The sequence below is a fragment of the Drosophila miranda genome (genome assembly GCF_003369915.1).
Source record: "Drosophila miranda strain MSH22 chromosome Y unlocalized genomic scaffold, D.miranda_PacBio2.1 Contig_Y1_pilon, whole genome shotgun sequence".
Taxonomy (NCBI): Eukaryota; Metazoa; Arthropoda; class Insecta; order Diptera; family Drosophilidae; genus Drosophila; species Drosophila miranda.
The window spans coordinates 30,122,236-30,136,622 of NW_022881603.1; positions in this window are offsets into that span (position 1 = coordinate 30,122,236).

The window sequence follows — 14,387 nt, forward strand, 5'->3', positions numbered from 1 at the left end:
ATCATTATCTATGATTCTGCGTTTTTAGTTTTCTCGTATCCTCAATATTGTGGATGCAACAGATTTTCGTCCTTTGTGGGGGCGGAAGAGGGTGGGGCGAAATTTTGAGATATACGTTTTATAGTGAGATCTAACAGGAGTGCGGATACCAAATTTGGTTACTCTAGCCTTAATAGTCTCCCCAGATTTTCATCCTTTGCGAGGGCGGAAGGGGGTGTGGCGAAATTTTGAAACAAACTCGTCTCGGTCCGATATATTAGGAGTGTGGATACCAAATTTGGTTGCTCTAGCATTTGATGCGGCTATTGGCAATTGATGCTGATCAAGAATATATATACTTTATGGGGTCGGAAACGATTCCTTCTGGACGTTACACACATCCACTTTTACCACAAATCTAAGATACCCCAATACTCATTTTGAGTATCGGGTATAAAAAAAAATAAATCTTAAAATGGCATCAAAAGTTAAGTGCAACATGTGTGATAAGTCCGTTGACTTTTCAGAGTTTAAATCTCATTATGATATATGCTCTGTTTCTCGTAATAATGTGGAGTGTCACCTTTGCTCTAAGCCCATCGACTTAATAGAGTTTGATAGTCATTATGAAGCATGTTTGGGACCTAGGAATGCTTTTGAGATTCTTATGAGCAAAGGATCTAATTCAAGTGATCTTCAAGGTCCTTCAACGTCAGGAGCTTCAAAACGACCTCGATTGGATACTCCGATGGAACTAAGGATTATTGACTGTTCAATTTGCGGTGAAAGTTACCCTTCGTCTGGGGAAAGACGCCATATGATGTCGGACAAACATAAGAATGCAAGAGCAGCTCAACTAGAGGAAAATGAAAACGTTATTTTAATTTCAACGGAGTCGCGATTTCCTTTAAAATCATATCGTGTTCACTCAAATAAAAGGGAACAGATTGATTTAAAAGAGTTTTTTTATGATTGCAAAAATGATATTATCAATTTATTGAGTCACTGCATGAGTGAGTACAGATCCATAAAATACAATTTAAAAGTATATGGATTATACGTTAAAAACACTGATGATGAAAGCTTAACAGAAACAATGAAGCATTTCCTTACTCCATACAAACCAATATATGAAAACGAGCTGATTGATGATCATCTAAATGATACCATAGAAAATTTGATAACTCTCAACAGTGAATTCCAGGAGAAGGATTCAGGTTGGGCAATAAAGTGTTTTAAATATTTTGAACTTACCATGATAAAACTAGAGCAGATCGCTGCAAACAGGTTTATCCAAGCTCCCAAAAAAATTAAGTCACGAAATGCACTCATAAATGTTAAAAATGATGATGATTTTTGTTTCAAGTGGTGTGTTTTAGCATGGAAAACACCTTAAAACTATATATCAAACAGCAGCATTAAAAAAAATTGCCCGAGATAAGTTAACAATACCATCATCCTAACGATGCGGAAACATACGGCAAGACATCATTTATTATGAAGGAGTAAGATTAAATTTTTTCCGGAATTGAGTTTCCAATAACAAGCAAAGGAATCAAGCGATTCGAATCAGCAAATGAGGATTTTAGCATCAATGTTTATGAAGTCGATGAGAATGGAAAAAACGTTGTGGGACCCACAGAGAGGACTAAGAAAATTCGGACTCAGCACATAAACTTGCTTGGAATTAATAGTGATAATATGCAAATGATGCATTATGCATATATAACGTGCATGAGAAAATTATGCTATTCACAACATAGTAAATCCCATAATACTGCATATTTTTGCGAGAACTGCTTGCAATTTTATAGTACAACAAATACTATACATGACACTAAAGAGTGTGGAAAAGTTGCTGCTTTGTATCCTGAACCTAATACCAAAACTGTATTCAAAAGTTTTTCTAAAAAACTATCTCCACCAGTAGTAATTTATACTGACATCGAAGCAGTTTTGGAAAATTACCATATAAATCTTAATGATCCATCAAAATTATCAACTACTATGGCACAGAGGCATACAGCATGTGCAGCATCATTTTATATTGTACATAAATACAATGATCATCTAAATGAGATGTGGACATACGAAGGTAAATATTTTAACATTCCAGCAAAGGCAATAAACTCATAAACATTATGATTTCGTTATTTCAGGACCGGATTGTATCCAACAATTTTGTCAAGCACTTAGGATGAAAACCGATGGACTTTATGAGAAGTACTGGAAGTCCTATAAAAAACCAATCTACCAGTTTAACATTTGGGATGAGGATTACCAGAAACACGGTGTTTGCTATGCCTGCGAGAAACAAATTTCTGATGATGATCGAGAAAAATTCTTTGATCAGTTTACAGGACAATATGTAGGTCCTATTCATAAGCTGTGTAAACAGACATTTAGATTAAGCGATCTCTTTTTCCCGGTAGTTTTTCATAACTTGTCTCGTTATGATATACATTTATTTGTTACGTCAATAAAAGATTAACTAAGACCCATACCTTGCAATAAAGAGTTATATATTGCGTTAACTCAAATTTGTAAGCTCGATGAATCTTATCTTCATCAATATAAAATTAGATATATAGATTCAAAAAGATTTTTAAATTCAAGCTTAGAAAAACTCGCTAGTTATATGAACATAGCGAATTTTAAAATTTTGAAAACTAAATATCAAGGTGAAAAATTTGATATGCTACGACGAAAGGGAGTATTTCCCTATGATTATTTGGATAGTTTTGAAAAATTTGATGAATCCCTGCTTCCTTCGCGAGATAATTTTTATAATTCACTGAATGATGAGGAATGTAGTGTTGAAGACTACAACTTTGCTCAGAAGGTTTGGAGCGCATTTAATTTCAAATCTATTTAAGATTATTTAAAATTATATTTGGAAAGCGATGTTTTAATTCTTGCTGATGTATTTGAGAATTTTAGGAGTCTTTGTTCCCGAGTGTACAGGTTAGACCCCATTAATTATGTTACTGCTCCTTCAGTTTCATGGGATGCAATGTTAAAATACACAAGAGTAGAATTAGAACTTGTTAGTGATTCTGAAATTTATAATTTTTTTAAAACTGCTGTTCGTGGAGGGTTGACCCAATGTACTCAACGGATTGCTACAGCAAATAACAAATATTTAAATAATAAATTTAAGCCTACCGAACCCATAAATTTCCTTTCATATATTGACGCCAACAACTTATATGGATGGGCTTTGAGTCAACCCCTTCCATTTTCTAATTTTAAATTTCTAAGTAACGATGAAATTTCATCTTTCAACGTTCTTAGCATATCGGCATCTAGTGATGTTGGATATATTTTAGAAGTAGATATGCGATATCCTGATGATATTCATAATAAGCATAATAGTTTACCTTTTTGCCCCGAAAATAAGATTCCACCAGGAGGAAAGCAGACAAAACTAATAGCTGACTTAAGTGATAAAAAGAACTATATAATCCATTTGAAGCAGCTACAGTTATGTATAGAGCAAGGTATGATTTTAGAAAAAATATCTAGAGTTTTATCATTTAATCAGTCCTGTTGGCTGAAACCTTATATTGACCTCAATACATCTCTTAGAAAATTAGCTAGCAATGACTTTGAGATAAACTTTTACAAATTAATGGTTAATGCCGTTTACGGCAAAACAATGGAGAATGTAGAAAAACGTCGTGAGGTTGCATTAGTTAAGCATTATGATTCAAGACAAAACTCAGCAGGGTTTAGACAACGCATAGCAAGACATAATTTCCACAGTGTTGAAATCTTTGGAGATAATTTGGCTGCCATTGAATCAACTAAGTCCCGAATTTTTTATGATAAGCCCATATACATTGGAGTTAGTGTATTAGAACTTTCAAAAAGGTTAATGTATGACTATTTCTATAATTTTCATTCTGTAAAATGTCCATCATCAAAAATACTCTATATGGATACAGATTCATTTATTATATCATCAGAAGAAGATTTTTATGATTTAATTAAATTCAATCCTAATCGCTTTGATACATCCAATTACCTAGCCTCAAACAGATTCGGTATCAATCTCGCTAATAACAAAGAGCTTGGACTAATGAAAGACGAAAATGCAGGAAAAATAATGACGTCGTTTGCAGGATTAAAGGCGAAAGCATACTCATATTTAATTGCTAAAGATGATAACACTGACTATAACGTAAAAAACGTTAAAGGCGTAAAAAAGTCAGTAGTGAAACGATTAACTCATACTCATAATATTGAATGCATTAAACATAAAAAAAACTTATTATGGACAGCAGAGAGTTATTAGAAGTAGAGGTCATAAAATTTATACTGAAATTGTAAATAAGATAAGTCTAAATTATAAGGATGACAAAAGATTTATATTACCTGATAATATTTCAACATTAGCTCATAATTGTTGGACAGAATTTCGCTGCCGTTGCAAGGAAAGTTCTTGTACCGAAAAGTAAAAACGCAACCATTCATATGTAAGGTTTATTTCTGACTAATAAATGCTCTGCTCGCAGGCAGATAGAGACCGAAACAAAAGGGAGAACAAAAAGGGAGATAAGAGAACGTCGCTTCGTTACGTCTCTCACTCATACATACGTCTACATACTCATATGTCTGTCAATACATGCGTGCATTGCTAGAGATGGTCATTCTTCAACACCCTTCCTCAATGCGTGCATGCTTCCATTTAACCCAATTTAAACTTAACAATTTTGTAAATTCGACATGCTTTCTCTTAGGGAGATTCTTGGTCAAGATATCTGCAATCATATCTGTTGTACTAGCATACTTTAACTTAACTTGACCTTCTTCTACAATCTGTCGTACAAAGTGATATCTTATATCAATATGCTTGGTCCTTGAGTGATGCACTGGGTTCCTAGCCAGCTCTTGTGTGCTCAGATTATCGCCATATAAGGTAGTTGAGGTAGCTTCATCTCCACAGCCAATTTCAATGATTAAGCGACGTAAGAATATGGACTCCTTACACGCAGCCGACAGTGCCATGTATTCTGCCTCCGTGCTGCTAAGTGCCACGCTGCGTTGTTTCTCAGATCGCCAAGAAATTGGGCCACCTGCCAAAAAATAAACATAGCCCGTATACGACTTCCGGTTAGTTCGATCTCCGCCCCAATCCGCATCCACATATCCAGTAAGTGGCTGGTGACACCCTTTGTAGTGTAGTTTGAAGTTCATCGTCGCTGCCAAGTACTTCATAACGTGCTTCACACCAGCCAGATGCTCTGCGTGCGGATCTTTGTTCCTCTGGGCCAACTTTGCAACTGAATGCAAAATGTCCGGTCTGGTTGTGAGTGCCAGCCACATCAGCTCACCAATCATGGATTGATACATGACAGGATCAACCTTTTGACACTGCTCATTAGTACAATCCACCTGGAACCCCGCATCCAACGGAGTAGCCACTGGTCTACATTTGTCCATGTCGTGAGCTTGCAATAGTTCCTTGATGTATTGCGAGTGGCCTATGGTGATAGGCCCAAGCTCACCTTCACGGTGCACCTCCATGCTTAAAAACAGCTCTGGAACACCTTTGTCGATACATTCGAACGCATTTGAAATAGCCGATTTGATACCGAGCATGTCCTCTTTGAACTGACATGCTATAAGTAAATCGTCAACATATACCAAGATTAACGATAAGTTACCTTTCCCTCTCTGCTGGTAGAGGCACGGCTCGTTGTCACAGGAAACAAAACCCAGATTAGTCAGGACGCCATTCAGCTTCGAATTCCATTCCCTTCCTGACTGCTTCAATCCATATATTGCCTTTTTAAGCAGCATAGCCTTCGCTGGATAAGCTCGATCAATGTACCCTTGTGGTTGCTTCATGTACACCGTATCGCTCAGGTCACTGTTGAGGTATGCCGTACATACATCCATTTGGTTGACATATAATTTCAATTCTGCTGCTAGCGCAAGAATAAATCGCACGCTCTCCAGTCTGCAGACTGGAGAAAATGTTTCCGCATAGTTTATGCCGTACTGCTGGGAGCAACCTTTTGCCACCAGCCGCGCCTTGAATCGTTCGATTTGACCATCTTTGTCGCGTTTCAGGCTATATACCCATTTGCATCCAACTGCTCGTTGTCCTGCCGGTAAGTCTGCCAACTGCCATGTCTCGTTTGCCATTAATGCCTCATATTCGCGTTGCATCGCTTCGGACCAATGTGATGCATGAATACTGATCAACGCCTCCTCGTAGGATACTGGAATCTTTACGTCGCTGGCAACCAGAGCACCAAGAATGTTGTACTCCTTTCTCGGACGGCCAGGTTTGCCGGTCCGAATCAGCCTTGGTCTGCCAGGTCCAACGCGAGGAGCTGGCTCATCTGACTCAACCTTTTCTGTTGCGCTCTCGTACCCATCAGTACCGCTGCTACTGGGATTCTCCCCGTCAACGCTTGCACCATGGCTGCTGTCTCCACCGCTGCTGTCAATGTCATCAGTATCGCCGCCTGACTGCATGCTAACTTCTGCCTTCGGAAGTTCGAATGTGACTGTATCCTTGTCGTCTTGGATCTCGTCAAAGAGAACATCTCGCCTCTCAATCACCTGATGAGACACAGGGTCATACAGTCGATAGCCCTTAGCCGCTACTGAATATCCAATCATGCGATATTCTTTGCCTTTTGGTTGAAGTTTACTCTTCCTTGGACCCTTGTCCAAAGCTACTGCAACGGAGCCAAAAACCTTTAGATGACCAACAAAAGGTTTCTTACCAGTCCACGCTTCCATAGGCGTCATACTGGTAAGCGCCTTGGTCGGTGATCGATTCCGTACATACACAGCTGCGTTGACTGCCTCAGCCCACAAGGATTCGCCTAATCCTGACTGGACCAGCATACATCTTGACATTTCCACCAGAGTGCGGTTTGCCCTCTCAGCAACGCCGTTTTGCTGTGGGGTGTACGCCACTGTCAGCTGCCTCTCAATCCCATTAGTTTTCAGAAATTCATCAAACGATTTGTTGACAAATTCACCGCCATTGTCGCTCCGGATACATTTGAGACTTTTTCCCGTTTGCCGTTCAACCAGGGTTTTGAACTCGACGAACTTCTGGAAGGTGGTGGTTGCAACAGAAAATGGTTGCGCATGAATCTTGCTGACCATACATGTTTTGCAATTCATGTTCGCCGGGAAAACCATATTTTCAATGCCGCGCACCATTCCTTTGCTGATCAAATCTTTCATACTACTGATGTTCAAGTGGCCGTACCGTTTATGCCACAGGGCACCATCAGCCTTAACCGCCGCAAAACAGTTGTTTTGTTTTCCTCGAAACATATACAAGTTTCCAACTCTGTTCGCCTTTACAATGCATTCGCCATTTTGGATAACTCGTGCATATTCTTGTCCAAAAGTGACGAAACATTTATTCTGTACAGCGCTGCTCACCGAGAAATAATTTCCATTCATTTCGGGCACATAGAGAACATTCTTTAACAGCAGCGTGCATATCTCTGTCTTCAGCTCTACTTCCCCTTTTCCTTCAGCTTTTAGGAAACCGGAGTCAGCCAGACCAATCATTTCTGTGTGTTTCTCGAACTTTGTGAATAACTGTTTCTCACAACACATGTGGCTTGTGGCACCACTATCCAAACACCACATACTCTTTTTCAAGTTATCTGCGTCCAACGCATTTAATAGACTGCACTGCTTGTTCTCCACTCTTGCTGCCCTTTCCTTCTTACACTGAGCCTTCATATGCCCGCGCTCACCACACTTGAAACATATCATTGTATTGTTTCTCTTCTTTAGCGCTCTGTGCGCGGCCGGCTTATGTACTGCGGTATATGCCTTTGCGTATTCCTTTTGATCTTCTGTGTTTCCCTTTCGTTCGCCTTCTTCCTTCAGTTTTACGCATAGAACATCGAAAGTCGGCAGACTGTCGCGCGTCTCTATGGCGACAACGAAATTTTCGAATTGTTCTGGAAGGCTTGACAACAAAACAATTGAGAGCAGTTCATCATTTAGCTCGATTCCTACTGACCCAAGGCCATCAAGAATATCCACGAACTCATTAATGTAGCTTGAAATTCTTTGCCTTTCGTCCATGCGCTTGCTTAGCAATTTCTTGTACAGTTGAACCTTTCGTACAGGTCCACTTGGTTGATGAACACTCTTTAATTTGTTCCATGCTTCGGACGACTTACTGCAATTTTTAATGTATCCCAACTGTGAAGTTTTCACACTCAATGTGATCATGGCCAGCGCCTTTTCATCCTTGGCCTGCCAATTCACACCTTCGGGAACATTCGTTGGTAGCAGGTCACCAGATGCCACACTCCACAATTCAGCGTGCACCAACACAGACCGCATTTGAATACACCAGGAGTCATAATTTCCCTCCTCTAATTTGTCTATTTGATACATCCCGCTCATTGCTGATTATCGTTTAGTCTCTGAGTCACACCGATGTTAATAGTTCGTAACTAAAACAATCACTTTACTTTTAATTTACAAAATCCGAACCTGGGCCTATAACCTGTTGGACAGAATTTCGCTGCCGTTGCAAGGGAAGTTCTTGTACCGAAAAGTAAAAACGCAACCATTCATATGTAAGGTTTATTTCTGACTAATAAATGCTCTGCTCGCAGGCAGATAGAGACCGAAACGAAAGGGAGAACAAAAAGGGAGATAAGAGAACGTCGCTTCGTTACGTCTCTCACTCATACATACGTCTACATACTCATATGTCTGTCAATACATGCGTGCATTGCTAGAGATGGTCATTCTTCAACAATAATCACTATGAAATTAAAAATATTTTAGGTGCTAGTAATAATACACAAAATATGGTATAAGTAAATTTAACATTATATTATTATTATTTTTTAATTTGTGTATAATTAAAACTATATTTCAATGTAAAAAATACACAAAAATAAATTTAATCTGATAAATATTTTGCGTGCTTAATTATTTTAATATACTCTTTTTATTTATCCATGAATTGTGTGTTTCATCGAAACCTAACCATTTAACAAAAACTTGTTCTTTTTTCCTTCTGAGTATTTTTTCCACTAAGAAAGCATTTTCATCTTTAACTTTTTGGAGTTCTTGATCATAAAATGAGCCTTTGATCATTTCCCCCTTATAGTCCTCCAGTTCATATGTTACAGGATTAGTAGACTTTACTTTTAAAATTTTAAAAACTTCGGTTGTCCAGTTTGGATCATAGCCCTTTGTAAAAATACCTTTATATTTACTTATTCTAACAGGATCACCAATGGAAAGCTTGTGTTTAGGAAATACCTTACAAATATTATAAGCTGTTTTCAAAGTAAACTCTTCATTTTGTTTGTTTACATCTATAGGCCTCATTTTTATAGTACGGTGATATGAATTATTATAATCTTTTAGTAGGTCATGCAAGGTATAAATCCACGTATGATTACCCTGCATACTAAAGATTTTCCACATACGATTTTTTGATGTTCTATTAAAACGTTTACAAATAGATGCCTTAAGGTGTGTATATGTATGGTAATGGTTAATGTTATTCTTTTTCATTAACTCTCCGAAGGCTACATTAATAAACTCCTTTCCTTGATCAGATTGAATATTTTTAGGTTTATGTTTAGATATTTTTAATATTTTCTTCAATGCTGATAAAACATCTAAAGCTGTTTTAGACTTAACGGGAACTGCATATGCATACTTCGAGAACGTGTCAATTACTGTCAGCAAGTACCTATATCCTTTGTTTTCCTTATAAAAGGGTATCATTTCAATTAAATCGATTTGCCACGTGTCATTAATTCCCTTTTGTACGAATTTACGACGAATGAAATTTCTTCTAGCAGGCTTATGTATTTCATTAACAACTTGTTGCTTACTCATTTTTAATATAATTTTTATTTTCTATTGGTATGTTGGGATGATTGCTTATTTAAAAGTGTTTGCTTATACTCAAGAACATCGCGTTTTATTTGATTACACATTTTTTTGGAAATTTCAAAGCATAAGCGGGTTAAATCTATTTGCACATTTCTATCATAAGTACCGCCTAAATCAGCTAGTTGAACATCAAATTTTTGTAAGGCTGCACACTTAGGAATAATATTATTATAGTAGAGGTATATAATTTGTTGCTTAAGTATCGTATTCCAACATCAAAATGTGGTAAAAAAAATGCCTAATCTTAAAAACGATCTCCAGGACTCACTATCAAATTCAATTTTATTTCCAAACTGATTTATTATAAACACATACTGCTTATCTGATTTTCGAAATCTAAAATTGCACTTAATTGTGGGCAATAATGGATGGTCTATATTTGTATCATGCATCAAAAAATCATACTGATCAACTTTCAATTGGATATACTCCTTGTATGTAACCAATTGCATCTATTCATCTTTATCTAAACCGACGAAATTGTTTTTGCTTTGCTGCATCCATATCATTGGAGTGAATTTTCTTGTAGTTGAAAAACCGCATTTAAGTTTTAAATTATGTACTACATAATATTCGAGACCGAAAATGACTTCGTGATCCTGCTTCTTTCTAGTGGACCTAATTCTTTTTGATTGAAGCGTGTCCATTTGGGTTGAATGCTTTTGTTAAACTAAGAACTCTTACTGAATTGGGCTGTATATAAAGGAGATAGGCATCAACGACTCATTCAGTTTATTACAAAATCTCAAACCAACATGAACACAATCGACAGGAATTCAAGCGTTATAGTTGATTTTCAATATCTCTTTGGAAATAATAAACAACTGCAAACCGGAACAGTAACACCAAACTTCTTTCATTTCAAACCACCATATCATCTGAATGAATTGGATAATGAAATGATTAAACAACAAAATATTAATCGTCAAACCATAAATGGATTGGAATGGTCAGATGGTGAAATATCATATTTAAGCTTAGGTGAAATACTTTCACCACTAAATAGATTTAGCACCGTTATTGTACGTGGTGAAATTAAAAAAAAGTTTTTATCTAAGTATTTAACAAATAATATTATATATTATTATCGTATATTATTGATATCGATATAGGAAAAAGTCTCACATTTTATCCAAATTTTTTTACAAACTGTAGAATCCACAAAAAAATTCCTCTTAGATGTGCTCTAAATAATTTATTTAAGCTATTTGTTATCTTGGAAAATTCTAACTACGCTATCTACTGTAATAGTGACTCATATGTTTAGATTTTCAGTTTATATTCAGCACTTGTAGTAACTAGTTGTTTAAAATGGATTCATTTAAGCGTTTGTTTAAAAAGGATCCTCACAAAAGCGGATACACACAAGTTGTTTATTGTAATTATTGCGGATCTGATACTCACTTAGAAAAAAACTGTCCCAAAAAGCGCGATCAGGAGACGCGTAATTAGAATATCTTAGATGTTAGAAAACATTTATAAAATATTAATAAATAAAACATAACCCAAAAATGTTTAAGCAATTTATACATCCTTTTACAATGCTTATTTGCGGACCTTCAGGATCTGGTAAGACAACGTTTTTAGAAAATTTAATAAACAAAAGGAATGATTTGCTGAGCATTTCAATTAATCGAATAATTTGGTGTTTTGGAGAGGAGCATGCTAAGCCAAATTTTAATACCATCGAATACTATAAAGGAGTTCCCGAAACAATTGAAAATGAAAATCATGAGCCTATTCTTTTAATACTAGATGACTTAATGATGGTTGCATTTAATAAAAATGTCTGTGAGCTATTTACAAAAGGATCACACCACAAGAATTTATCCGTAATAGTGGTCAAACAAAATATATTTCATAAGTCATCACATACTCGAGATATTTCACTAAACACAAAATACATCGTTGCGTTCAAAAATCCTAGAGATAAGCTACAATTTCAATGCTTAGGAAGACAAATTTATCCTGCAAATTCTCAGGAGCTCTTCAGAATATATAAGGAGGTGACAGATGAACCACATGGTTATTTACTTATTGATCTTACTCAGGGAATAAATGAGTATACAGTTTGCTTTTCAGATGAAAATGGTTTACAAAAATAATCTAAATCGGCTGAAAGCGAACAAACATTTATTGTATGTGCTCAAAAGGGCAAATAATAAACTTCGAAACGCAATTATAAGTAATTGTGACATTGAGTTAGTAAAAGCATTAGTGGAGATAGTGTTGAATACTCTACGAGGAAATCATAAGATATCAAAAAAGCAACTATATGCTCTAAAAAAGTATAAAAATGCATTACGTCTTATTTCATGTCCAAAACGGTCAATAAATTCTAAGAGAAAAGTTCTCATCCAAAAAGGAGGATTTTTACCAGTTTTAATAAGTTCATTGCTTTCGGGAATTTTTGGAAAAATATTGAACAATGCTTAAAAATATGCATCAATTAACCAAAGTTATTTTAATGCATCCGAATGCACATCAAAAATTGGTAAATAATGCCCAGAAAAACGATTTAATAAATATAACGTTTTTGCCTATTTTAAATGATAAAAAACTAGTGACTTTAATAAATGGATTAAAATACGTCAAGAATTGTGTTACTATCAAAATAAAAAAAGAAATACGACAATGGATATACGAACTACGCAGATCAAACCACTTTCACCACCTCAAAGCATTGGAATACAAACACAAGACGAGTCAGTTTGGTTAGATGTAAAACCTAACACTTCTATGCTTAACAATACAAATAATGGGTCCTCAAAAAAGGAACTCTCTATCACAAATGAGTTCTCTGATTTACCTAACGACATCGAGGATGAAGATTTTCTGACCGAAAAATCTTTCAACTCAAAACCTAATAAGAGTAAAGTTGAGGATACTTCATTTTTAGACACTCAAGCATCAAAAAAATCAGCATTGACTAAAGTGAAGCTTACTGATAAACAGCGAAAGCTGAGAGTTAAGCTTAAGAGGTATAAAAGGGAACCAAATCCATTTCAAGACTTCAAATACGTAAGTGGACGAAAAAAGTTGATGAGGGCTGTTAGAAACAGTAAGGCCGTGCAAATTGGAACAAACAAAATTAATTGGTTTTCCTATAATTAATAAACTGCAAAGAACGTAGAACTAAAAATGGTAAATGTAACAGAGTTTTTCGTGACATTACTTAGTAATGATTCGTTAAATGTATATCATGATAACGTTAAGTGTGCATTTACAAACATTGTAAATATTCCTGAAAACATGAACGATGACTGGGAAGTAGGAGTTACAGACTTATATCTAAATAGGATAGGATAGGAACAACAGAATTCGTTATTAGCTTAGTAAATGGAGAAACATTTCGATATGAAAATGAGTCAATAGAGTCTGAACAGTTTCAAAATGGGTTGATTTTTGTTTACACTGACATTATCAAACCAAGATGTGTTGGAAATAAAAGACCTCGATGTCTTCGAGTATTACATTATAATGGAAAAGAGCAACTTATACAATTCAACAATATTGAATATTATCCCATTGAAATATGGTCTCCAAAAGAAATTTCGATCTTAATTACCGATTCCAAAGGGTATAAAGTACCATTTGAATCTTCAGCAATTCCAATTTTTGTTACCCTTCACTTTAAAAAACGAAAAGAAATGCCATAAATAATACTGTAAAGATGGAAATTTATTCAGAGTAGAAATAACCACCATGACGAAATATTATCAACAATATTATTTAAATCAGTGTGGAGGAGGATTGAATCATAAAGGAAGTCTTTATGCTTCACCCAGAGCTATCCAACAAGGTAGAGGAATTGGGAATTTTTTTAGTGGTCTTTTTAATTACATAAAACCACTATTCCTTTCGGGGATAAACGCTATTAAAAACCAAGCTTCTGAGACTGGAAAGGCAGTAATAAATGAGAACAAAGTAAAATTGCTTTGCAATTGCTGTCAAATAAAGCCATTAATAAGTTAACCCGATTCCAGAATGGGGCAGGTAAAAAGAATAAAAAGAGAAGGTCTAGGAAAAACTATCTCATTTATCATCTAAAGAAGGAAGCAAACATACGCAGTCGAGACCCAAAAAAAAAAATCAACTAAGAAATTAACTATAAGACACATTTTTTCTAAATCAAAATGACCACCCATATTGAATGTATGAAAAGCGAATTGGATCTCTTTGAGCCACATCCTACACAAAGCTCTATTCTGAGAACAGAAGAAGTTTCATATAACCCCATAGCTTCGTTGGACAGTGCTTCTTCAATTGAATTCGTTTGCTTAGGAAATGGGGAAACATATCGAGACCTATCAAGTGTTTACTTAAGACTTGTTGTGCAACTAAGAAAAAGTGATAATACCAACATTGAAGGAAACGATGTTGGAGTAGTGAATAATATTTTGCATTCAATGTTTAGAAGTTCGTCCGTATATTTAAATAATATTTTGGTTTCTCAGAGTGATCATTATCATTATAGATCGTAT